This window comes from Pinus tabuliformis, chromosome 2_1, assembly GCF_031772625.1.
Source record: "Pinus tabuliformis cultivar Carrire ecotype Pingquan chromosome 2_1, CPIR1, whole genome shotgun sequence".
Taxonomy (NCBI): domain Eukaryota; kingdom Viridiplantae; phylum Streptophyta; class Pinopsida; order Pinales; family Pinaceae; genus Pinus; species Pinus tabuliformis.
Genome location: NC_142299.1, coordinates 862,298,544 through 862,325,451, shown reverse-complemented (window position 1 = coordinate 862,325,451; position 26,908 = coordinate 862,298,544).

Here is a 26,908-nt window from a genome sequence, read left to right as displayed (position 1 = left end):
GTGGAACCCAGTATTGCAGCAATAATGCTACAAATCCTGGAACTCCCTTCTTTAATTTTATCAACCTGGTAGTTCGTAACAAACTTGGAAGCGACGGTGCTGTATGCACAAGTACTAGCTCTTGCCGTAGTTGTCACTTGGTCAGCTGGCACAAGTCCGCTAGGGGCTTAAGCCAACTTCTATGAGCTCTTAGAAGAAGCTTTTTAACTGATGGATGAAATCTAACTCAAAGGAAGCTAATCTACTTGCGGAAAGAAACTGAAAGCCAAAAAGTAACGCAAACCCTAGCAAACCCTAATTCTACCAGCTAGTCCTACTGATGCAAAGGAGAGAATGAAAACTACTGGAAGGGATGCCATTACTTCTATGAAGGTAAAATACATGTGTCTAGACTACCTCTACCTGAAGAAAACATCTTTTTGTATTTTTGAATAAGTTATTAGAATTATAATGCATGTGCTTTTAACTGTTTGTGACTATGCAAAGGTGGATTGGCGAGAGGAAATGCTTGGAAGAGGTCGGGAAGGTTCAGAGAGGGCCTAAGGGGTCCCTAACACCCTTCCAGAGAGTTTCACAGAGTTTGGCTATCAAGAAACCTCATTCGTGAGCTTCTACAGGAAGTCTGCAGGGGTTCTACAGGATGTTTCAGGAATTTCTATAGGATGTTCAGAAATTTCTACAGGATGTTTAAAAATTGGATTTTGGAGGATGGGTGAGTGAGGGAAGATGCATGAATGGATATGGAGGTAGGATAGGGGTCTGAAGTGTCCCAGGGACTCGTGGATGGAGTGGTGAGAAGGTGTAGATAGCTAAGTTGGCTCAAAGAAGGCTGAAACAATGATGTACAAAAACTAGGGTTATGTGAGCAAATGTGGCAAACGTGAGGTAAGGATTCTAAGTAGAGGGTGGAGTGGATGGTGCTGATGGAGAATAAGCAGATGAAGGAATGGTACAGATGCTCTGCAAGTCGTTTTTCCAATCTGAACCAACAAAGACCTGTAAATTCAAAGACCTAGTTACGTTGACCTAATTTGCTAGCTGTCAGTAAAAAGAATGAACAGAAGTGTGACCTGCAATGAAACCATGTATTTTAACTCATGCAACTAAGAAAACGAAAGTCTGAACTTGTAACCAACTTCTACACATGAATATCGAACACTAGTGATTGCATGGCAAAGCAAAATCAGTGTTTTTGTGGGTAGCAAAGTCATCCTAGTCACAACTCCTGATCCCACTGAGGGAGAGGTGAAACCACAGATGTTTGTTGGCCCTTTTCTTGAAGCTTTTTCTGTTAGCGACTGATCAACTAAATCTGAGCATGAAAAGTTATTTTACTCATCAAAAGCAACCTAAATAACAAAACAAGATTTAAATCTAAATATCAGATTTTATTCTAGGAATGCAACAAAGACACATGAAAGTAAAAAAAGGAGGTACTGGGCACTTGAGATGGGCCCAACCCCAAGAGCTACAGCCTCCTAAGAGAGATTTAGAGTTGGTGCAAAGCTGGATTCATCTTTATTGAGCAAGAAATGTTACATTCCAAAAACTGTCCACAAGGAGAACTTGAAAATGTGCTGAAAGGAAAGCTAATCTACTGCCTAAAAATTGAATTATAAACTATCTAACTTCTGCCTACAACATGACTAAAAAATGACTACAAAAATGACTACAAAGTGACTTCCTAAAATGAGGCCCTAAGCCCTCTTATTTATACAAATTGAGGACCCCAACGGTCCTCCTAAACTTTAGGGACTCGGCTGCCCAAAACTTGCAGTTAACAGCAATCCTACTTGACTTGCTTGGCTGCCCTTGTGTTAATTGATTTGGTAGCCCTTGAACTCCGAGCTGATGGTGGAGAATTCGAGGTAAGGGCCCATAAATGAAGGGGACACCTTCCTACAAATCCTCTCCCTTGTTCTCCCACGAATTTGGCTGCCAAGTGCTCATTTACACCTTTGATTTTGTCTCCAAATTGACCAAAAAGGCTACACAAAGCACACATTAGACTTGTTGGCATAATGACTAACCCAATTCACTCTATTAGCATAAATATAATAAAAAACATTCAATAAACTAATGAGAATGGTGGATTAAGTCGAATTAGGAGGTTGAATGAGCCCAAATAATTATCCATTTTTGGGGCTCATCATCACCCCCCTACTGAAAGTGTTGCTCATCCTCTGAGCAACCAATCTATCTCCTCGTCTTTGATGGCCCTGGTGGCCTCCCTGTCATGCCAAGCTTTTTAAGTGACGTCCTCTTCTCAGTCATGAAACCATGCTTTTCTCTCTGCTCCTTCCCACTGCCTGTGCTTCTTTTCCTAGAGAATTCTCAACTTCCTGTAGAACTGTCTCAGCATCCTGTAGAACTGTCTTTGAGTCCATTATCTGAATTCTCTCTCTCCAAGTGAAGGTTTTTGGCTTCCTCATTTGTAGGTGATGGACATCCTTGAAGGAGGCTCCTCCTTTTGTTTAGCTTTTGTGTCCTTAATGACAATTTTCTCCTTTGTCTGTGGTTTGGGTCTACCCACTTTGATCCGTGTGCTCCTTCTCGCCTTAAAATACATGGAATGCTCCCTCTTTCACTTCTCCTTCTGCTTGGGGGATGTGCTTAGGGTGGCCAGCACAACTGCTTCCTCCTTAGCTAAAATCTCGGCCAATCTCTCCTTCTATTGCCCTTTTCCCATACTTCCTGTAGAAAGTCCTGTAGTGGTCGTTTTCTGGCTTCCTTTAGAAGCAATTTTCTGTCTTCCTGTAGAAACAATTTTCCCTGATTTGGCTTGCATGGCTGGGGGTGTCTTCTTCTTCAATTTTGTTGTGGTTTCCTCTTCCCACTACTTATACTCTTCTTCTTCTGTGCCTCCTTCTAACAATCCCAAAAGCAAAGGGGAACTTAACTTGAGGCCTATCCAGCTGGCCTGGAGATTCTACATAGACTTTTTGTAGGGAGGCACTCGTGCCAAGGCCTCCCTCATTCTAGTTGGAGTGTGGTATTCCCTGATTTTGAGGCTATGGGACAATGTGTTCCACCTACAGGTGCAAGCATGAACACAATTGTCCCCCAATAGTCGCTCCATATCCTCGAAGTGTGCTATGGCCTGAGCCTGCCGATCCATGTACTCTAACAGGGCCTGAGAGTTGGTTGCTAGGTGCTGGTGCTCTTCTTCCATTGGCTGATGCTGGTTCCAAGACCTTGAGACCCGACTCTCTAGTGGTGAATGCTGCATGCACTGGCTTCGTTTGATGTGAGCTGCTGGTGTCTCCATGGTATGTGCTCCAGCCGGATCAGCTGCTACAGGATTCCGGTAGGACATCCTGTAGTCATTTCTCCTCCTGGGGTGCATGCTGAAACAAACAAAGTTGCATTCACGGATGACAGGTAAGGTGTGCGGGCCTCTACATGCTTTATTTTTCACTTAAAAAACAAATTTCTATCTGAGAAAACAGGGTTCTGGTATGACGGTGCAGGTATATTCAACCAGATGGTGGCAATGGTGGTGAGAGGAGATGAAACAAGTGGAGGATGGAAGAAAAGAGTGGTTGCATGCTTCCTCAACAGACTTCAAGCTTCAAATCCCTCTCCGTAATCGATTCTGGCCTGCCCAAAGGCTCTACAGGATGTTTCTGGTAGAAATACAGAACTTCCTGTAGAAAGTCCTGTAGCTTCCTGTAGAAGGTTGAACCATGACCAGATTGTGTCCGAACCCTGAAAAAATGAGTGTTCATGGAGAGAGTGGATGTGAGGATGCCTGGTAACTTGGTAGGGGCCCTTGTCCTTGTGTTGGGAGGCCTCCTTTCTGCATTGTGTTCCTGCAACCGAGAAATTCCATGCAACACAGGAAAACTGTTGTTTTTGACTCATGGCAGACTTGTCTCAAATTCCCCTACTCCAAACAATTTAATTTACCACCTTTTGAAATTTCATGCATGGGTATGGCATTTTTTGAGCCTACCTCTCTTCGAAACTCCCATTTGTCGAAGAAAAATCCAGGCTTTTCTGCTCTGGAAGGCTGTTTTCTGTGTTTCCTGTAGAAACACCTGTAGAGCGTGACAGGTGGGAATTTTTTAAGAAACGGCAGAAATCTCGAGAAACCAGGTAGGAATCTTGCAGAGGACCACCAGTTAACTGATCTGGATGTGGTGGACGTGTGCTCTAGTTGACCGCAATTGAACAGAGGGTGGTGAGAATTTCAGTCGAGCGTCATTTAATTTCAGCATGATTTGTGGTGAGGGAGTGAAGTGACCAGGTGTACGTGGCCACATGCAACTAGAAGTGTTGTTCTTGAACTGTGTGTTTTCCCCTTGTAATCACTATCGTCAATTGAACTGAGGTTTAAATGGCCAACACTCCTAGTTGCTTTAATTTTCACGTGAGTCAGCTGTCCACGTGTACTGCATGACTTCCAGCTGAGTGCTAGAGAAGGCAATCAGCTTAACCTTGCTAGATTCGTGGCTTACCCCACCATTCCATTCATTCATGCAGTTCTTCAATTAGATTCATGCAATAGAGGAACAAGTTTTAGTCACGTACCTGAAGTCAAATGGTTGCTGTGAGGTGCTTTTTGCTGCTGCATGCATCTGTTTCGGTGGTTGCATGATGGATCCTTTGTGCTATAAGCTCTTTGTTGTCTGATGTGTGGTTATTTTGCTTGTGCAGGTATCCTCTAGCCGGATCTAAGCTGCAGGAGTTCATTTCCACGTTCAGATCTGCACCCTCAAGCTGCTGCTGCTGAATTTTCACAGGACCAAAACTTGTTTTCGCCATTGCTCCCGAACGATAGATCAGATCGATCTGAAACTTGTTGAGCATGTTCCTATCATCATGATGCACCTCCCATAGCAAAATTGTGATCAATGGATGCACAGATTTCGAGAAAAATGGAAAATGGCTGAAGATTTCAGAGATCAATTTCTTGGAAACCATGCATCAGAATCAGATGAAACTGCTTGGGTAGGCTACTATCACCCATATGCATCTCCCCATGAAACAAGTTTTGAAATGGATGCAAAGATATGGAGAAAATGCAAAAATGGTTGACGGTGATGGAGGCAAATTTCTTGGAAACCATGCACCGGAATGGGCTGAAATTGCTCGGGCATGTTTCCATCGTCCCTATACAATTCCCCGTAAAACGGTTTTTCAAATGGATGCATGGTTTTCAATTTAGGGCAAAAACAAATTTTGTTCTATGTATTTTTTCTTCAAAGCAGTCTGCAAGTTTTTGCATGGAAAGAAAAACTGAGCTTTGGCTGTGATGCAGGCATGGAGATGATGGAGGAGGAGTTTGAAGATTGCAGGAGGACTTCTGAACCCTTGAGGAAGCTATCATGTTTGCCAAAATACCTTTTTCAAATCCATTTCTAGCTTCCTATAGAAATCCTGTAATTTCTACAAGAACTTCCTGTAGAACACATAGTTTTGAGGAAAGAAGTACAATGAGATGGAAAAAATGATGGAGAAGGGTGAAGGGTGAAAAAATAGATGCTTGCAGGCCTCATGGAAAGATTCTCGGCCTTCAAGTCCTCTTCAGAGATCACTTTTGGCTCGTTTGTAGGCTTCCTGTAGAAGACACAGAACTTCCTGTAGAAGACACAGAACTTCCTATAGAAGGCATAGAACTTCCTTTGTCTTTGTTTTGAGCGATCCTCCTGACCTGCAATGTCCTTCTTGCAACCTGCAATTATCCAATGGAAATTAGGTTTATTTTTCTTTTTCTTTTTCTCTTTTTTTTTTTGAAAAACAACTAGGGCGCCTCATGGAGGTTTTCACCCTAATTGCCTGCCCTGGGCGCCTCCAAGGGAGGTTTTCACCCAGAGATCTTATTCTCTTTTTCTTTTCTCTTTTTTCTTCTTTTTTTTTTCAACCCATTGACTGCCTCATGGAGGTTTTCAGTCAATGAGCCAATCTAAGGCACCTCCGAGGAGGTTTTCACCTTAGATTTTTCCTCTTCTTTCCATTTTTTCATTTTTTCTTTCTTTTTTCTTTTTTTCTTTTTTCTACCCTACCCTACTTGAAAAAAAAAATTCTTTTCAAGTATAAGAATACTTCCAATGGAGCCATGTGCACATCGAGATTAGAGACAAGATGATGTGGAGCCTTGAAATGCATGCTTGGACAGTTATCCGTATTTCAGAGACCAAATGATCTGACTTTGAAGGGATCAAACATAGCTGAGGAAGAGAGTACCGTTGCAACTTAGTGACCGTCTGAAACCATATCTCAATATAGCTCTGATATCCTTGGTTCTTTTGCTGATCCGGGTCATGTTTCATGTCATCTTCTAACATGACTTCCTCATCTTCCTCTTTTTGCTGATCTTTCTCTTGAATACATGGAAGATTTGATGGTAACCATGAGGGAGCTTTCTTGATCTCTGCTTCTGATGTCTTCTCTTCATCAAGTGCAGCCCAGGGTTCTTTGATCTCTTCTTTTGAATCTTCTTTTGCCTTTGGTCCTTCAATGTTGTCAACATAATCTCTGCTTTGCAACACTCTTCCTGAGCTATGGTGAAGATCATTGAGCTCAAGAGGAGTCATTTGGACATGTTGTGTCCCAGCATTGCAATTGTGTTGAGCTACTCCAATGGACAGGTTTGGAAATGGTGGTATGGGTAGTTGAGTGGGGGCGTAGATTTGAGATGGATGTGGATGGGGTTGTGGTTGGGCAGGTGGTGGAGGCAAAGGAGCTGGATGAGAGTTGTACTGGGGCCTCCACCCCTGATGAGGTGCATTCCACTGAGGCTGTGGCTGAGCATAAGAGTGAAACAAATGAGCAACTGGTTGGGCATAATATGGATATGTGAAGGAACAAGGAGGAGATGTGAACCAGAAAGGATGAGCAGGGGGACCCTAAGAAGGCATGAAAGTGGCTTGATAGGGGTCATAATAGGTCTCGAGTGTCCCTTGCAGTTCCTGCTGGTAAGATCTAGGTCCATGCGGCCTCCTTTGGTTCATATAATAGAGTGATTCAGTAGCTCCTTTGGCTCTCTGATATGTAGCTTTGATTCTGGGTAAGGAAGGGCACTGATATGTAGGATGGTATTCTTCACAGACAAAACACACTTCTATGGAGTACAATGGACATTCGTTCCTAGGATTCTTTCTAGTGCACCTAGGAAAAAAAACGGCCAAAGCCCTCTTGGCTTCTTCTTGCTTCTTTTGGATCCGCAAGGTATCCAGTTGCATGGCAAGAAACTGCCTTACCTTGCTCTTGAAATCTTCCATCTGATTTGCAAATTCATTTTTGGCTAAGGTATTGCTCCCAACATTTCTGCTTGTAGCCATTTGCTCCAGAGGAATGTTTTCTTCTTCTTATTCCCTTGAGGTTCTTCAAATATGTCTTGCTGTCCACCTAAGGGTTCTTTACTCACAGCCATCGAAGAAGAGAGAAGGTTGGCCGTGTGAAGCAGTGGGGGTGTTGTGCAATCATTTTTCTGAATTATCTCTACTCCTACAAGGTATGAAAGGAAATCTTTTTGGTTGATTTTTGCTTTTTTCTACTTGTACCTGCAAAAACTAAAATAGATTGAACTGCAACTAACTATCTTGCTGAAATGAAAATGCGGAATTGAAATGAATGCAGGAAAGGACTAATCTATTTTGCTAAAATGAAATTGCAGGAATGAAATGCTAGGCTATGCTTGCAGAATTGAAATGCTAATCTACGCTTGCAGAAATGAAATTGTGGAATTGAAATGCTAATCTATGAAAGCGGGAAATATCTAATCTACGCTTGCTGAAATGAAATGAAAGCAAGAAATGTCTAATCTAATTTTGCAGAAATGAAATTGCAGAATGGAAATGAAATAAACTACTTAGCAGAAGGTTGTAGTGGAAAATAGAAGAAAAGCAGCAATCACCAATACTCTCATGCTTCCCCTGCAATGGCGCCAAAAAGATGGTGGGCCCCAGTACTGCAGCAATAATGCTGCAACTCCTAGAACTACTGTCTTTAATTTTATCAACGCGGTAGTTCGTAACAAACTTGGAAGCGACGGTGCTGTATGCACAAGTACTAGCTCTTGCCGCAACTGTCACTTGGTCAACTGGCACAAGTCCGCTAGGGGCTTAAGCCAACTTCTATGAGCTCTTAGAAGAAGCTTTTTAACTGATGGATGAAAGCTAACTCAAAGGAAGCTAATCTACTTGCGGAAAGAAACTGAAAGCCAAAAAGTAACGCAAACCCTAGCAAACCCTAATTCTACCAGCTAGTCCTACTGATGCAAAGGAGAGAATGCAAACTACTGGAAGGGATGCCATTACTTCTATGAAGGTAAAATACATGTGTCTAGACTACCTCTACCTGAAGAAAACATCTTTTTGTATTTTTGAATAAGTTATTAGAATTATCATGCATGTGCTTTTAACTGTTTATGACTGTGCAGAGGTGGATTGGTGAGAGGAAATGCTTGGAAGAGGTCAGTAAGGTTCAGAGAGGGCCTAAGGGGTCCCTAACACCCTTCCAAAGAGTTTCACAGAGTTTGGCTATCAAGAAACCTCATTCGTGAGCTTCTACAGGAAGTCTGAAGGGGTTCTAAAGGATGTTTCAGGAATTTCTACAGGATGTTCAGAAATTTCTACATGAGGTTTAAAAATTGGATTTTGGAGGATGGGTGAGTGAGGGAAGATGCATGAATGGATATGGAGGTAGGATAGGGGTCTGAAGTGGCCCAGGGACTCGTGGATGGATTGGTGAGAAGGTGTAGATAGCTAAGTTGGCTCAAAGAAGGCTGAAACAATGATGTACAAAAACTAGGGTTATGTGAGAAAATGTGGAAAACATGAGGTAAGGATTCTAAGTAGAGGGTGGAGTGGATGGTGCTGATGGAGAATAAGCAGATGAAGGAATGGTACATGTGATCTGCAAGTCGTTTTCCCAATCTGAACCAACAAAGACTTGTAAATTCAAAGACCTAGTTACGTTGACCTAATTTTCTAGCTGTAAGTAAAGAGAATGAACAGAAGTGTGACCTGCAATGAAACCATGTATTTTAACTCATGCAACTAAGCAAACAAAATTCTGAACTTGTAACCAACTTCTACACATGAAGATCAAACATTACTGATTGCATGGCAAAGCAAAATCAGTGTTTTTGTGGGCTGCAAAGTCATCCTAGTCACAGCTCCTAATCCCACTGAGGGAGAGGTGAAACCACAGATTTTTGTTGGCCCTTTTCTTGAAGCTTTTTCTATTAGCAACTGATCAACTAAATCTGAGCATGAAAAGTTATTTTAATCATCAAAAACAACCTAAATAACAAAACAAGATTTAAATCTAAATATCATATTTTATTCTAAGAATGCAACAAAGACACATGAAAGTAAACAAAGGAGGTACTGGGCACTTGAGATGGGCCCAACCCCAAGAGCTACAGCCTCCTAAGAGAGATTTAGAGCTGGTGCAAAGCTAGATTCATCTTTATTGAGCAAGAAATGTTACATTCCAAAAACTGTCCACAAGGAGAACTTGAAAATGTGCTGAAAGCAAAGCTAATCTACTGCCTAAAAATCGAACTATAAACTAGCTAACTTCTGCCTACAACATGACTAAAAAATGAATACAAAGTGACTGCATGAAATGAGGCCCTAAGCCCTCTTATTTATACAAATTGAGGACCCCAACGGTCCTCCTAAACTTTAGGGACTCGGCTGCCCAAAACTTGCAGTTAATAGCAGTCCTACTTGACTTTCTTGGCTGCCCTTGTGTTAATTGATTTGGTGGCCCTTGAACTCCGAGCTGATGGTGGAGAATTCGAGGTAAGGGCCCATAAATGAAGGGGACACCTTCCTACAAATCCTCTCCCTTGTTCTCCCACGAATTTGGCTGCCAAGTGCTCATTTACACCTTTGATTTTGTCTCCAAATTGACCAAAAAGGCTACACAAAGCACACATTAGACTTGTTGGCATAATGACTAACCCAATTCACTCTATTAGCATAAATATAATAAAAAACATGCAATAAACTAATGAGAATGGTGGATTAAGTCGAATTAGGAGGTTGAATGAGCCCAAATAATTATCCATTTTTGGGGCTCATCACAAACCTTGCTTCTTGATGGTTGGCTTCGCAATGGCATAAGAAATGAAGGATATGATATATTTTCCAACATCCTATCAGGGTTTTGCCAATGAAAGTACCTTTGTAGTATGACCACAACTTTCTTCATACCGAAGTGTCCTATGAATCGGCTTTAGTGCACCTCCCAAATCAATTTGGCATGGTTTCTTGAAGGAACAAAAAGGTGGCCCACATAGCATAATAATGCATCCTGGAGGTGGAAATCTAGAAATTACTTTCCATCCACTAGCATCTAGTAAGTGGTGGAAAACTCTAGATCATTCTTGTATATTTTCGGCCATAAAGAGGTCTCTTGGCCATAAGAGTTGAGAGTAAAAGTTAGTGCTGCAACTGGGTGGCAACTAAGGCAATCTGCAACATGATTGGTGCTTCCCCTTTTCAATTAATTTTCAAGTGTAATTATTGTATATATGTAGATCACTTCTAATGGCGATCATTCTACAAATTTCCTTCTGTTAGTATAAATTGAAGAGGTTGGTGGTTTGTGTGGATGACCATCTCCTTCCCCAAAATGTAATGTTTCCATTGTCAACAATCCTACATGATAAAATACATCTCTTAATCATAAGTGGTGTACTTCCAAATTGTATCAAAAAGTGTCTCATTGTGATAGGCTTCTGAATACCCTTTCTAGGTGAGATCTACACCAATAGCATAGTCAGATGCATTTATCTTGATTTTAGATGGCTGTCGTAGGTCTAGCAATGTGAGTACAGGTGCAACATAGAGGTTATGCTTCACCTCAATGAACACCTTCTGTTAGGACTCAAACCAGGAAAAGTTTGTTTTTTCTCCACCCTCGGTAACCTAACTTAAATTCCAAATGATATGGGAGAATCCCAACATGAACCTCTGATAAAAAATGGCAAGGCCCAAAAAGCTACAAAGATCTATTAGAGTGGTCAGGGCTAGCCAATCTCGAATGAATTGGATCTTAGCTGAATCCACATGCACATCTTGTTCATTTATGATGTAACCCAGATATTGGACCTCACTCATGCCAAAGGTGCATTTCTCCATATTGGTGCATAGTGTGTGTTGTCCCAAGGTTTTAAGGACCTATCAAATGTGTTGCAAGTGCTCTTCACAACTCTTGTTGAAGATAAGAATTTCATCTAGATATACAATTAGGAACGAGTGAGTGAAGGGCCACAAGATGTCATCCATCAGTGTCATAAAGGTTGCAGGGGCATTTTCCAACCTAAAAGGCATGATCAACCATTCAAAAAGACCCTCCTTGTATTTGAAGGCGGTCTTCCATACTTCTATGGTCTCTATTGGAAGTTGGTGATATCCAAAATTTAGATCATTCTTTGTTGAAATACTTGGCCCCTTTGAGTTGGTCAAGAAGGTCATCAATCCATGGGATTGGATACCTATTCCTAAGAGTGATTTTATTTAGTGCTCGATAAACAATGCAGAGCCTCCAGGTCTCATCCTTATTTTGTACAAGTACAATTGGGCTCCCACAAGGTGAGGAACTTGGTTGGATGTGCCCTTTTTATAGAAGCTCTTGGATCTACCACTTGATCTCTTAATTCTCCAGAATGGAGTCATGGTATATCATACCATTACTTGGAGGTGCTCCGAGGGATAGATTGATTGAATGCTTGAGCTGATAGTGTAAGGGAAACCCTAAGGGTGAGGAGAAGATGTTTCTGTATTCCTCCATGACCTTATCCACCTACTTCTACATCATGGAGGAACCTTCCCCAATGGACATGGATATGCCCGCAATACTCCTCTAACTTTGAGATTTAATAAAAAAAGAAAACAAATTTCCTGGCCTAGGAGATGATATTACTGCATTGCTTAGCAGAGATCAAAGAGATGGTGATAGGTGGGGTTACTTATGGTATCCTGTATGAATTTTTTACCTAAGTATAATAATAGTGTGAGGTCTAGAATCATACACAACATGATGCTTCAACAAGTATGGTTGGCCTAGTAATACATCACAAACTTCAATAGGATAAACATCACACAATACCTCATCTGTGAAGTGCTTAATTCTATAGTGAAGGCAACATTGATAACTGAGTTGAAGATCTCGTCCTTGGTGGAGCCACCTCATGGTGTATGGATGTGGGTGCGGTGTGGTCGGTAAGGCCATTTTCTTCAAGAACTCTATTGAAATTATGTTCTTTTAGCTCTTATTATTGAAAATGAACTATGGTACAAAAGCCTTCACCCATATCTGTGAGTGGAGGAGACGCTCCCTCTCCTCTGGATCTTTGGGCTCAATCTTTTGGAACTTGGTGTTGGAAATAGTGGCGCTGCGTTATGCATCAATAATCTGCTTCCCCTTGTCATTCCTATTGTCACATTCTAGCTCAGAATCAGAACATGCATCGAACACTGAATCTTTTAGCTCAACCACCAATGTCTTCTTGGTGTGACACTCATTTGTGTTGTGAGTGGGGATCTTGTGGAAGTCACACCACTTTTGTATGTCCTTCTTCATCTTCGTGATGGCATTCTTTTCTTGTGGCTTCGATGGGTTGTCCTTGGTTACTCCACCTTGGATCTATCCTTTGTTCAGTAGTTTGGTGACACTCTTTCCATACTTCTAGTTCACAAATCCAAAGCCACACTTCTTTTGTTTAAATTTTTGTTCAATCTTGGCAGTTTCTATGTAAATCAAGGAGATGTCTAGGAACTCCATTTCTTCCTCAATGTATTTGTGTAGATAGCCATAGTACTTTTGTACCAGATGTTGCTCAAAGTCTTTGATACCAAAATTTTTTCGTTGAGTATGAAACTATTTGTGAGATCATGCACACCTTGGTCACTTTGTTGCAGTAGTGTGGCCCATTGTATGTACTTGTCCTCATAGCTCCCCACGAGGTAATATTGTTACTTGACAATGTCTCAGAAAGAATTCCAAGAGGGGAAAGCTATAAATAGAGAGGGTTTCTCATCCCTTTTCTCATAGTAAGTTTCCCACCAGTCCTTAACACGGGGCGAAACCTTAAGCAGTGCAAAAGTAATCTTCTCCTTATCGGAGAAACTATGGACCGGAAAATAACCTTCCAACAAATTCAACCATTTATCTAAAAAAATTGCATCTATTTGACCTTCGAATATAGGGATATCAAATTTCACTTGTATGTTGAAGGGGGCTATTCCTCCAAAGTGACTGTAGGATGGAGGTGTGTTACTGGTGGGAATCTACTGAAGGATCTGGGGAAAGTTGTCCACCATCTCGTTCCTTTTCCACTTGATGGATTCTTCAAGCAATAATTTTATAGGATCTTTTGCTCCCTCATCTCTTTTTTTTGACACCATGGGAGGTTGTCAGTGTCGACGAGGACGGTCTTGCAAAGGCTCAACTAGTTGAAGTCCCAACTCCTTATACCCAAACCTTGTTGTGTACATGCACAAAAAAATAGAGAAAGAGAAGACTACTCAGATACCATTGATCGAGATTTATGAAGGAATGAAATGAAATACAAATATAAATAGAAAAATAGAGATATAACAAAAAAAAACTTCAATTCATTAATAACAAAGTATTGAAAAATGTTTACATGCATAATGGAAATAAACTAGCACAGGTGATGGTAGCTTATCTATGAGAAGAGATGTGGTGGCTACATACCCTTTGAACTATGTTACAATGAGGCTCGAAGGCATGTTTATTATTCACAAACAACGGAAAAAAATAAACATCCAAAAACCTAACCCTAGGAGATGAGGCGCCAAAAATATGTGGGCCCCGTTGGGGTAAATTGTTACATCAACTTCCCGAGGTCATAAATTTGGCATACGATCTATGTTTGATGCGTATGCTACCTAGTTAGAAACGTTTATTTGAGGAATAAAAATTTCGACTGCAAACCCCAATTGTAAGTGGTGGGTTTCCCATTTCCTAAAAAAATGTTGTTTGGGGCCTCAAAATAGCTCAAGATGTTTAGGACCTGAAAAAATGCCTAAAATAGTAAAATGTGCTACAATTAAGGAAATTGTGGGGGTCCAAGTGGAATAGGAAGGTGGCCACAAATATCCACCTAGATCAGTTCCCCTTTAGGAATCAATGTTCCCCATTGCATTGAGTGCCTCCATGAGATGGGGAAACCTTTTCTTAAATTGGTCCTTGGTGAGCCACTCGCCTTGGTGCTGGAGTTGGTTAGCTTTGACAACCCAATACAACCAGATATTTTGCTGGCGAGTGTTCTTGATTTTCATATCCATGATTTGATCAGTTGTGGCTTGTTCCATGCCATCAAGGTTTAGCTTTGTTGGTGTGAGTTGTTCTAAAATGTCTAATGTGTCCAATAATAATGGAAATTATGGCTGAAGATGGTCCACATTGAAAACTAGGTGTAGGCCAAGGAATGGGGAATGTTGAGCTCAAAAGAATTTTCTCCCACAACCTTGGTGATGGTGTAAGGACCATATTAGAGTGGTATGAGATTTCAATGGTCTTTGGAAAGGCGTTATTTCTGCAAATGCAACCAAACTTTGTTGACCACCTAAAACTTGTGTGAAACCTGATGTTGATCATGTCGTTGCTTGTACTTGGCATTGGACTTATCCAAGATGTCATGCACCTACTAGCAGATGCATTAGATGTGTTCAATAAATCAGGTTGCTTTATCAACCTCAAACTATAGTCGAATGAGGCATGGCAACATCAATCACACATAATGGTCAAAAACCAAAACCCACTTGAAAAGGACTATGACCAGTCAAGCTATGGAGAGATTTGTTATAACTGTGTTGCACATAAGGAAGGATCTCATCCTAGGTTCATGGATTCTTGGAGTTGTACATGCATTGTAACAACCCTAGTTAAAAATCTGTGTAAAAATATATAAGGCCATGATGATGGGACATGTATTCCAAGATGAATGTTTGGGTAGGACATCCTGGTGTGGTGTTCATTTCAGTTATTATGGCTAAAGGAAATTGGAGAAGGCTAAGGCTAAGGTATTAAAGAGGAAAAAAGGCATTTTAGCACATTTATTTATGAAAATAAAAGAAAATAGGAGAAAAGTAAGGTGGAATGTCACAGATTGCATGTCAGGAGGAAATTGAAAGAAAATAATGGAAAATGAAGAAAATAAAGGCCTCATTGATAAAAAGGCTTTTGAGGATCAATTGGAAGCTCTTGCCTCAAGTTTTTGCTCAGGTTTGTGTTGGGACAAGGTCCCTTAAGGTCAATTTTGGGGCAAAAGCCCAAGTTTTTGGGCTGAAAGCCCAAGATTTTGTATGTAAAGTGTAAAGTCTCCGCAAGTTGTGGTCGCGGAGTGTGTAGATAACAAGTGTCATAAAGGGATTTTCCCTTCTTTTATGTAAGTTGTGTCGGCTTGTATAGACCTACCCATGGTCTGTGGACCATGGGATTGTATAAAAAGGAGATTCATAGAGAGTCTAAGATATAGAAGTTAAGTGGAGTTGATGTAATGGGTCATTAGAAGTCACGAGCGAAGAGTCTTAGAGTAGAGGAGAGGCTCTGCAACTATGTGCGCAAAGGCCTAGAGTAGAGTCCGTAGCTGAGTGTGTGGACCCCTACAGCTGAGTGTGCAGGGTAGTTTTGAGTCTGTAAGCAAATATGAAGTATCAATAAAGAGATTATTCTAGAAATATATGTGTTTTATCCATTTACTTCTATTATGAATGAATGCGTTTATGTTATGATGAATATTGGGTTTATGATTTAATACTGTATTGATGCATGATTCTGCATGGTTTACATTGTTATATGAATGCAAGTAATAATATCTGTTTACGCAAAGAATATCTTAATGCATGCTAAAGATATCAGACACTTAAGCCAATATGGGTAATAACAGACTTAGGAGTGATTACAGAGGCACGTAAGTGGTTGATTCACTTGTTTAGGGTCTGCGAAAGACAGTCGTAGACCTTTACAAAGGTCTAGAGGTTAGTAAGAGGAAGTTATATCGATAATCCTCAAGGGCTTATCGCTCTGCGTGAAAGCAGATAAAGGGTATAAAACGACATCATAACCATCTCTGGGTGCAAAAAATTGGTTCCAGCACCCCCCCATACTACTTCGGGTGAGACTTCATTCCACGCTCTGCAGATTAATGCCGAAAGGGCCAGTAGTGTAGGGATTTGTTTGGAAAACTTAACTCTGAACCTGGGTCAAGACCCACTAAGCCAACAAATGGTTCCATTTTCGAGACCGAGATCTACATAAAGAGATGTGTGATGTCACATCACTGGAATTAAACAAAGAAAAAAATTGAAGATTGGTTGGATGGAAAGATCCATGAATTTGCGGCATAAGAAAACAGGAATCCATGATTGAAGAAAGAACAGTGGTTGGACAGGTATCTGTACACATAGGTACATGAAAATTTCTTCTATTCCTTCTCGGTTGAATTATACGACTGGATCGCTAAATTAGCAGACGGCCAGGGAAGGTGGAGGCTTAATGGTCCAATATTTTGGACCCCGTAGTTAGTGCGAAGGTTAGAAGCCTCTGAAAATAAGATCACGAGCTCTGTCGATCACTAGCTTGATCGTATCCTCGGAGGGTTTGTGACAGAGTTCGTAGTCGATACCTCAGTCAGCTACAATAAATGAGAGCAATGCTTCTTCAAAGGACCACGAGGTAAGTATTTAATATCTTTGAATACTTGGATTAAAGTTCTCTTGTGTGAAAAGCGGGTTACACAATCACCTTGATGTTTAGAGCTACATGAAGTGGAAAGATCTTCAGGGATAGAAGGAGAAAGAACCTGAATATAGCCTGCTGATTGAGCCTCCTCTAAGTGACGATGAAGAAGCAGCACAGGGTTCTCCACAAAGCGTTGTCTAGTTAATAAGGTGAGGGTTCCTGTGAATAATACATCCACCCACACCACCTCCACCTTCACCTCCACCACATACACCTTAGCCCACACTGCCACCACCTCCACCACGGTTCAATATGGAGAATTCGGTAAAATTGTCTATTTTCAAGGGCTTGGGGAATGAGGACCTGAACCAGTTTTGGTTCGTTTCAAAGGATATGTGGGAAGCCCAGGGATTTACAGATGATCAGATGAAGAAAGAAACATTGGTTACTGCTTTTTCGGAACATGCACTAATGTGGTACATTAAGTACTGCATTGACAACCCGATGGTTGCGTTGGCAAATATTCAGACTGCGCTGAACAAGGAATTCAGTAGGCCCAAATATGAAGCACAATCACTCGTTGGATTCAAGGAGATCATGATGAGGCCTCATGATACACCCTGAGAGTTGGATCAAAGATTGAAGTGAAAGATCCGTGAAGCTAACATGAATCTTACAGATGGGCATCACTGTAAACAGTTTGTGGCTTTCCTCTTGCCTCATCTGAGGGTTTCTTTATCACAAAAAAAGATTGGGACTTTAGTGGAGGCCTTGGAAATTGTGATGAGAGTGTATGAGACACCAATTCAAGATGTTGCTTTAGGAGTTCAGTAGATTCACGTGGAGTTGGAGAACCTTTTCCTAGAATTCCAAAGTCTGAAGAAGGATAGAGTGGCTCGGCAAGAGGTACGCGAAGATGTTTGAATGTAAGAGTCAAGGGCATGATAAATGTCATTACCCTATCTTTGCGAATTATGTTGCAATAGGAGGGTCGATGCCTCTGAGTCCGGAAGCTCAAGAAGGGCCAAGTGTAGGGACCACATTGTGGTGTGCTATCTGTCGGGTAGCTGGAAAACATGTCACTGATAATTGCCACTTGCTGCAGAAATTTGTACAGACACCGCAATAGCTCTTCTACAACTTTTGCAAATCATTAGGTCACGAGGAGCACAATTGTTGTAGTTACAAGTTAATGATGGACATAAATCCCACGTATTGAATGCAAACTGAGACTCGGCCTCTGGATCAAGGTGTTGGGGGAGCGCGAGGAGGATATTAGGGGCGTGGATGAGGCCGAGGTAGAGGAGGACCTGCGAGAGGTCAGGGGCAAGTTATTTGCTACAATTGTGGAGGTCCAGGACATTATGTGCAAGAATGTACAAACCTAACACATCTATCATGCTGATACTGCACTTAGTTTGACCACACGACAGAAGACTGCACTATATTAATAGCTAAGATGCATGAAAAGGGGACATAACCTACATAGAACCTGCAGATGATGAGGGCCGAACCCCGTGAAGAGGATCCCAATGTGAATATTGTGCTGCAAAGTGGAATGACGATTGGTGAAGATAAGGGAAAGCAGCTTGAAGAAAGTGAATGGGTCTGCAAAGCTCCAAAAAAGGAGGTTGGCTTTGATTTGGAGCATGCGAAGGAAACCTTCATGGAAGCAAAGAAAAGCTTCGCTGAAGCTTCTACCTCAGGAAGTCAGGATAAGAAGTCTAAAGAAATGGACCCATCCATGCTTACTACCTTTTTGGAGACCTGTATGAAGCTGCTACATGATAATAAGGATGTAAAAGGGTTACAAGAGTTGATCAATAAATGTGCTGGTAATGCTCCTAAGGGACCGTGCTTGGTCAGGAAAATTGGTAAGCATAAGGCAAGAATAGGGTGTGAGATGAGGCTCATCACGCAAATAAGAGAGTATGAAATGGACCAAGTTATTCTAGATCTTGGGTCAAATGCGAATGTTTTGCTGAAACAAACATGGGAGAGAATGGGGAGACCTGCACTGCAGTGGTCTCCTATTCAATTGAGGATGGTGAACAACCAAAAGATTATCCCCATGGGAATTTTGCAGGGAGTGACAGTTGGTATTGAAGGCGCGAGCACATTGACGGATTTCGAAGTAATAGAGATTGTGAATGACAGCAATCCCTACCTTGCGCTCCTTGGGATCGACTGGGCTATCAACATGAACGAGGTGGTCAACTTGAAGAAGTAGATGATGTCATTTGAAAGAAAATTGCTCCATGTAGTAGTACCTTTGGACCCTATAGAAGGACTGTGCTATACTGAACCAGTTTGAGATTATGAAAGTGACGATAATTTGGACCAGATTTATAAGATAATGGTGTGAGATCAAGATTGGGTGAATCCTACAATAGATGGACGTATTGCATGGGACTGCGAAAGCTCTTGCACACCAAATTTAGATGAGGAATTGGAACACTGGCATAATCGTTTGCATGAAGTGTCTACGATATGATATAACATGATGACCAAATTGCTACATTGCATATCATCGAAGGTATGAACTCTACCTTATTATGACGGTTTAACTGACGTTGATAAATTTTTGGATGCATTTGAAAGGCAAGTGCCAGAGAAGCATCGCTTGGGGTATGCATAAAGACAATTTCAATGGATGGCATGACTATAGAAGATTGATGAGGGTGCAGTTTGGGTGCCCAAAACTGCGATTGATAGAAAAATACAATGGGAGGAGTGATCCACGTGATAACTTAGAAAAATGGACTAATGCTTATGGAGAAGAACTACAATTGGAGTGGGTGAATTTGTTTTGTCACACTTTAGACGTGATACCAATGAATTGGTACTTGGAAATAGAGCTCTGCCATGGCATGGAAGAATGGGATATTTTGAGACAAGGATTCTTGATGACATTTAGCTTTGAAGATGGATTCAAGTGAATTGATGAAGCATTGCAGGAGGTCAAGGTAGCAATATTGAGAATCCCATAGGATCCCTTAGATTTGATTCAACCAGATTGGACCACCCAGTTGCACCATGCACTAGAGTGCTACAATGTGACTGCTAAAGAAGAAGAGGAGGATCCAAGGAACATTAATATCCTAGATATAAAAGGTGACCGGGAAGTTGAGGGGCCACATAAAGAGAATCCTGATATCAATGCGCCGCTAAAAATGAGACAAGTGAACATTGGGATAGAGGTGGAGCCGAAGTTTATGAAGATAGGGAACTATTGGAATGATGCTATGGTGGATAAGGTCGCTGAGTTTCTCCGTGAGTACCAGGATTTGTTCCCTACAAAGTTTTCAGACCTGAAAGGGATAATAGGCAATTTAGGAGTAATGAAGATAACGTTGAAACCAGATGCAAAGCCTGTGAAACATAGGCCATATCGCCTTAATCCTAAGTACAGATAAAGGGTCCGTTTAGAATTGGACAAAATGTTGGCAGCAAGTATCATTGAACCAGTGGAGGAGTTCGACTGGCTAAGTCCGATGGTTGTTCAGGAAAATAAGTAGAAGGATGAAATAAGGATATGCATAGATCTCAGGAAGCTAAATGACGCTTGCATACATGATCCTTTTCCAACTCCATTCACAGATGAAGTGCTGAATAATGTAGGAGGACAGGAAGCATATTCATTCACTAATGGATTCTCAGGGTACCATCAAATCAAGATCGCGCCAGAAGACAGGAGTAAGACTACCTTCACAACTAAGTGGGGATGCTTCCAGTATATATTAATGCCTTTTGTACTGAAGAACACGCCGATGATATTTTCATGCGTAGTCATTGCAACGTTCAAAGAGTTCATTCACAAGTTTTTGGAGGTGTACTTCGATGATTGGACAGTGTTTGGACTGGTCAAACGCCATGTAGCTAGTTTGCGCTTGATGCTGGATACATGATGGAGGTATCGAATTGCGCTAAACTTGAAGAAGTGTATGTTTTGTCTTCCTTTTGGTATCTTGCTGGGTCATGTAGTGTGCTGGAAAGGATTAATGGTGGATCTAGCTAAGATCATGGTTATAATCAATTTGGAGGCGCCACTAAGTGTTAAACTGTTGCGCACAACACTAGGTCATACTGGTTATTACCGAAAGTTCATCAAGAGTTATGCGCAGATTGCCATGCCAATGGAGAAACTATTGAAAAAGTATGCTACAATCTGTTGGAATGAGGAATTTCAGTGGAGTCTGGATATGTTAAAAGAAAAGATGGTCACTGTGCTGATCCTAGTCTTCCCGGATTGGAAGAAGGAATTTCATGTGCACGTGGATGTGTCATGTATTGCACTAGGGGTAGTACTAACACAGGTCGGTGAGGGAGAGTTGGATCACCCTATTGCATTTGCAAGCAAGAAGTTATCTAAGCCTGACAAGAATTATTTGATGACATAGCGCGAAGGTTTGGCTATGGTGTACGTGATCCATAAGTTTAGACACCACTTGCTAGGCGGACACTTTAAGATGTATAGAAACCATTCTACAGTAAAGTACCTGGTCAACAAGCTTGTGTTGGGGAGTAAATATGTAGATGGCTACTATCGTTTCAGGAGGATTTCGAAGTCATTGTGAAGCCAGGGTGATTGAATGCGGGACTAGATCATCTGTCGCACATTGAAACAGGTGAGGAGCCCATTAATTTGGAGGAATGACTGCTTGAAACACAGCTATTTGTGGTGCACGTGGCAGACAATCATTTTACAGACATCATCCACTTCCTAACTATGGGAATGGCTCCAAAGGGATACACCAGTCAACAGAAAAAGGAATTGGTGGTGTGCATGCCAGAATTCTCTATGATTGTAGCTCATTTGTATAAAATGGGGTCACATAAGATACTGCGACGCTATGTGCCTGATTTTGAATGAAGCAGTTGTTGGGTAAAATTAATTGCTTAGTAAATAAATAAAACAACTAATCACTTAGACATTAATTATCAACCTAAGGAGTGTCTTTTTATTTCAAGGCAGTCGAAAAAATATATGCATAACAATACCAACAACTAACACTGGTTCTATATGATTGTGTTCTATACTATCAAGCTCATTCAACAAGAAATAAAATGTAAGACTTGAATAATAAAACTAAAATTTCAAAAGAATAAAGTAAATGACAGGAAAAACAATTATACTAATCACACAACTTAAATCATTGTTAAATTAAACCACACATTGCTGAATTGGAAATTTAATCTATTGCACTCAACAAAATTCAAATGCTAATCTAGAGTAACAAATCAAATGAAATCTAGTAATTGGATGAAATAACAAATCTGGAAAATGTAGCAAACAACAAATTAGTTAAAAGAAAGGAAATTTACTTCAAAGAACAATGATTGAAATTCAAAGAAACAAGCACACAACTAAACTATTGTAGATGTTCAAGGCAACACCTCGTCCAAGGTAGTGGGCCCAACTGCCCAAGACTCAATTCTGCCTTGAGAAGTAACTCAAATCAGATTACAAATAACGGATGTAGAACTCAATGGATAACTTCCTTCATTAAAACATATGAGAGAAATAATTACAGCATAATGAAGCTCTTAGCTTTGCCTCAAATTCAACAATTGTTCATCCTCTCATCTCTCATCTCTTATCTCTTCTCCTACATCCTATCTAACAATTGTCCATCTCCTATCTCCTAATTATCTCCCAATTATCCTCTAATTCTCCTCCTATTCTCTTCCTCTCTTTGATCTCTGTTTTCATTTAAATACACAGAGAGAAAAGGGAAGTTACAACAAAGTTGATTACAAAATGATTTCCATTACAATTTTGGATTGATTACATAATATTAATAAACAAGATCAGATCTGAAATATCTTCCCATCATGATTCAGTTGGAACAAGTCAAATATGGTATTGCAACTGGAAGAATTTGGAAAACAATCGCAACAACAAATATGAGAAAATTGTATTTGAAGAACCTTTCATTTCTCTTAATACAGACCGAATTTGGGAAAACTGCTCATTACAAAACTAATTTGGTCCATTCTGGACAAAACCTATGTTTCAGAATTTCTAGATTCTCCTTCATTTGTCTGAAACATCCAATGAAAAACCGTCACTTCTTATTCCAACGAATTTCTAAGTTGGAATATTTAATTATGAGCTGGAGACTAAATTTGCAATCTGGAAAAGATCTTGGAGGCTAAAATCACGAGTGATGTTACAAAAAATCCATTAATAAACCATCATTGGTAAAATCATGCCTAATAATCATCAATTTATTAAAAATAAAAGAGAAAAATAGTATTTATCCATAAGAGCATAAATAATTATAAAATGGAATTATATGATAAATTATGATAAATAAAGTGATAAAGAATGGTAGAAATGGATGGAATGGATGTTAAAAAGTGATATTAATAATGAAAAATTAGTGGCCCAACATACCCCTAAACTCAATATGTTGCATGTCCTCATGCAACCCAAAACCTCTGTATTAACTAAGCTATGATACAAAAATGTTCATCCCAACTCATGAAATTGATGGAACAAATGATTTCTTCTTCAAATAATGAATATTTAATTTTAGCAATGTTGATGAAGGCATAACAATTTTCACATTGACTTTCAACTATATGTATATGAAGTTGCAACAAAATATGATATAAGTAACGACGAACTTCATTAACCATTTTCTCAAAAACTACAAATCAGATCGTTTTGATGCACGGATCATGAGATATAAGCAAAATGGATGTAGGTGACAGTTCATGATCTCTAAAATTTTACAAACTAATTTAACTTGAAATTTTATGGGTTTGTGTATTTTAATGATACCTCTTTGCTGTCCAAAAAGCACAAGAATTCAGTTCATAGTTTTAAAGATATACGCAAATCATTTTCTACACTGTATAAAAATGAAATAGTATTCCTTAAATGAGAAATAAAGTAGAAAACATCCATCATGTGTAGCAATTCCTCCCCCAAAATTGAGAATTAACATGCCCTCATGCAATACTAGAAAAAAATTGAGGTGTTTGCTACAATTGTGGTTGAAATCTATGCTTGGTGTAAAACAAAATGGAATAAGAGAGGTTTTGAGAATGAATAAGGAGATCGATGGATGATGACATGATCATAATAAATAAATGAATGAAAGTAACACTCCCCCAAACTGAAAGCTTCTATGTCTCTGAAAAATGGGAAGCGGTAAAGATGTGGAATGAATGATTATAAATAATTCTCAATGGATTTTCATGAAATTCTCCTAAACTTTTAATAAATTAGAAACTTATGCTATTTTACCTCAAGTGTTACCTCCAAAATATGTGGAATAACATGTAGGGACTGGTATTTGTTGAAGCTGATTTAGGTTGAGCTGATGCTGAAAGTGATGCAAAAGGTAGAAGCCATGCAAGCACATCCTGTCTGTGAGTTGCTCGATCCTCTTCTGTCAGTTTCAATAGTGTGAACTCGCTGCTAATAGAGTTTCCCCCATACTTGTTGTTCTCTTGTAAACAATTCACTACTCTGTATGCAATTTTCTTGAATCCATAGTTTTAGTTTTGAACAACAACATATAAGCCGCATGAAAAAATTTCAATCAGAAAAAGCTTTTGTATAAATGCAATAATAATATTTTTTTCAAATCAGCAAGTTATGGTAGATTTTGGTAATTATTACACATGCTATCCCATAGTGCATATCTCCCCCCCTCAAATCAGAAAAGGGTGTCCATGACCATAAAGCATAGGGAAAAGGGAAAGGATGTTGAGGATTCATAAATGTAGGTGACCAATAAAATAAAAGCCGTGTAAAATACGACAAAGGAAATCAAAGCATTACACCTCAAAAGATTTGAAATGCCCAAAAAAAGAATAAAACATATATTAGATCATTATGTAAATAGATATTTACCTTAGGTAGAAAAGTGACGAATGCATGACTGGCGATAAATGTTAATGACTGGTGGTAGAGTGATTGGACAATAATCATATAATGCGTATAAAGATATAGTTTACCATGCATGTTGGCTAATTGAATTAGAAATTTTCTTCAAATGGTAAATTTTCCTTTAAAAATGAATCCATAGGGGGTAATAGGATAGAGATTATTTGGCAGTGTAACATAGTACTTCAATACAACAAGAGAGCCACTTCTACCAGCATGCGTTCATAGCCTCTACAGGGTTGCTTTTTAACCCCAACAATGAGCCAGATTCCTCCATTTAGTATTTAGATGGTTTTCTGTTTTTTATTGCTATAAAGAGACCACTATGCTGGCATGGTAACCGGATAATCATAGTTCTATTCACTAAGATATAACAAAGTGATCAGGCTGGCTCGTGATGAGACCCCCTATCCTTCTAATGGTTTTAACTATCAAGAAGGTCATTACCTTGGTGTGGTGGCCATAATGGAATGTCACCTGTTACACCCTTATGATCATGGTAGGCTGGCTCGTGATGAGACCCCATATCCTATTTAAGACAATGCTTGTTACTTTTTCATATTTTTATATTTTAATACTTTTATTGTAAAGAGAGGGAGGCTCATTTACTCCTTAAGAGTTAAGGATGGCGTAAAAAGTAAAAAAAATTCAAATGAAAGTTATGATTTTCCCCGCATATCATCATATCAAATGGATTTATTATTTTTGGTCAAATAAGAGTGGAACCTTCTATTAACCGCAAGATAGATTTCATAGTATATAAGGCCTTACATGGTAAGGGCTAGAACAGTCTAACACAGTTTTAAGGCGTTAACCATCTAATCCAAATGCAGATGATTCGAAGTGCTCAATAGGAGGCTTAAAAAAACCCATCCAAAAAAATCGTGAAATCCGATGGTCATAAACTATCAGAAAGATTACACTGAAGTTTCTAGCACTTTTGCAACCACTAGCAAATTGAGGCAGATAGTTGCAAGTCCTTTAGATTTCTAAATGAACCCAAAGAAGAAAAAAGACCATCAAACAAAAAAATTTGGGTTCGAAAAGGAAGTTATCCTCCACTTCCTTTTCCACCCAAAAACCAAACAAATGTGCAGGCCATTGAGATCCATGGTCATCGCCCGGCTAAGGTGCCTTTTGTTTAGCCAGCGCACCCAAAACCCATCCGATCTGATGCATCTCCAACATTTCGGAGTGGAAAGCTGCAAGTCCTTTAAAAATCCAATCGAACCCGAAAAGAATAAAGTCCAACAGTCTATAAAGTTTTGGGTCCGAAAAGGCAGTTATCCTCTGCCTACTTTTCCACCCGAAATCCATGCAATTGCACAGGAAAAGGTGATCCACAGTCACCTTCTGGCGAAGGTGCCTAGTTTTTATCCAGCACACCTGAAACCCGTCTGATCTAGCCCCTTAAGATCTCACGCTTCTCCTTCATTTCGGAGCAAAAAGATGCACGTCCTTTAATTTCAAATCGGACCCGAAAAGGAATAGGGCCCATCCATCTATAAAGTTTTGGGTCTGAAAAGGTGATTATCCTCCATTTACTTTTCCACCTGAAATCCAAACAATTGGTCAGCATGCAGTTAAGGTGCCCGTTGTTTAACCAGAGCTTTTCTCCTATAGTGAGCTCTTTTTCGCGCCAATTTCTTCTCTCTCTGCCTACGAAAGGCTTATTCTTCCGCTTTCTCCAGTTTCCTCTGGTCTTCCTTCATGTTCAGACCTGGTGGTGTGGAGTTCTTCCATGTCTTTATCCACCTGTCTTTGACAATCTTCCCACAGTTTTCCCAAGGGTATTGAATCCCACTCATATCTTTTGTAATTGTCTTTGCATACCACTCCTTCGTTTGCTAGATGATTAGTGAGCTTATTTGATTTTCTGTGCACATGAATGAGTTTGGCTAGTCTCAGGGTTTGTAGGTGGGCATGTATGCGCTGAAAAACCTACAAAAGCTGCCACTGTGTGGAAATATTTTCAGGGGCTTTTCCGTTGCAGAGCTGCTTGGCCACTTTAATGACCAATTTTGAGTCAGCTTCAATAATGGCATTATGAGAATTTGCCTTTATCATCCCTAGGTTAGCTTTAGAGGCTCCATCTATGTTGATTTTCAAGAAACCCTGAGGTGGAGGTTGCCAACAGACATTACTAACATTTATATCTCTAACATCCTTGTGTGTGCTCTAGGGAACAAGCTACTAGAGACCCAATCACAACATTATACTATGCTCATGGGCCCGAGTCAGCCCCTTAGTAGGTCCCCCTAACATGGCCCCAATAGTTTCTTTGATCTATCTTAAAATCTGTGCAATAATGTTTTGGGTTGATTCAGATTT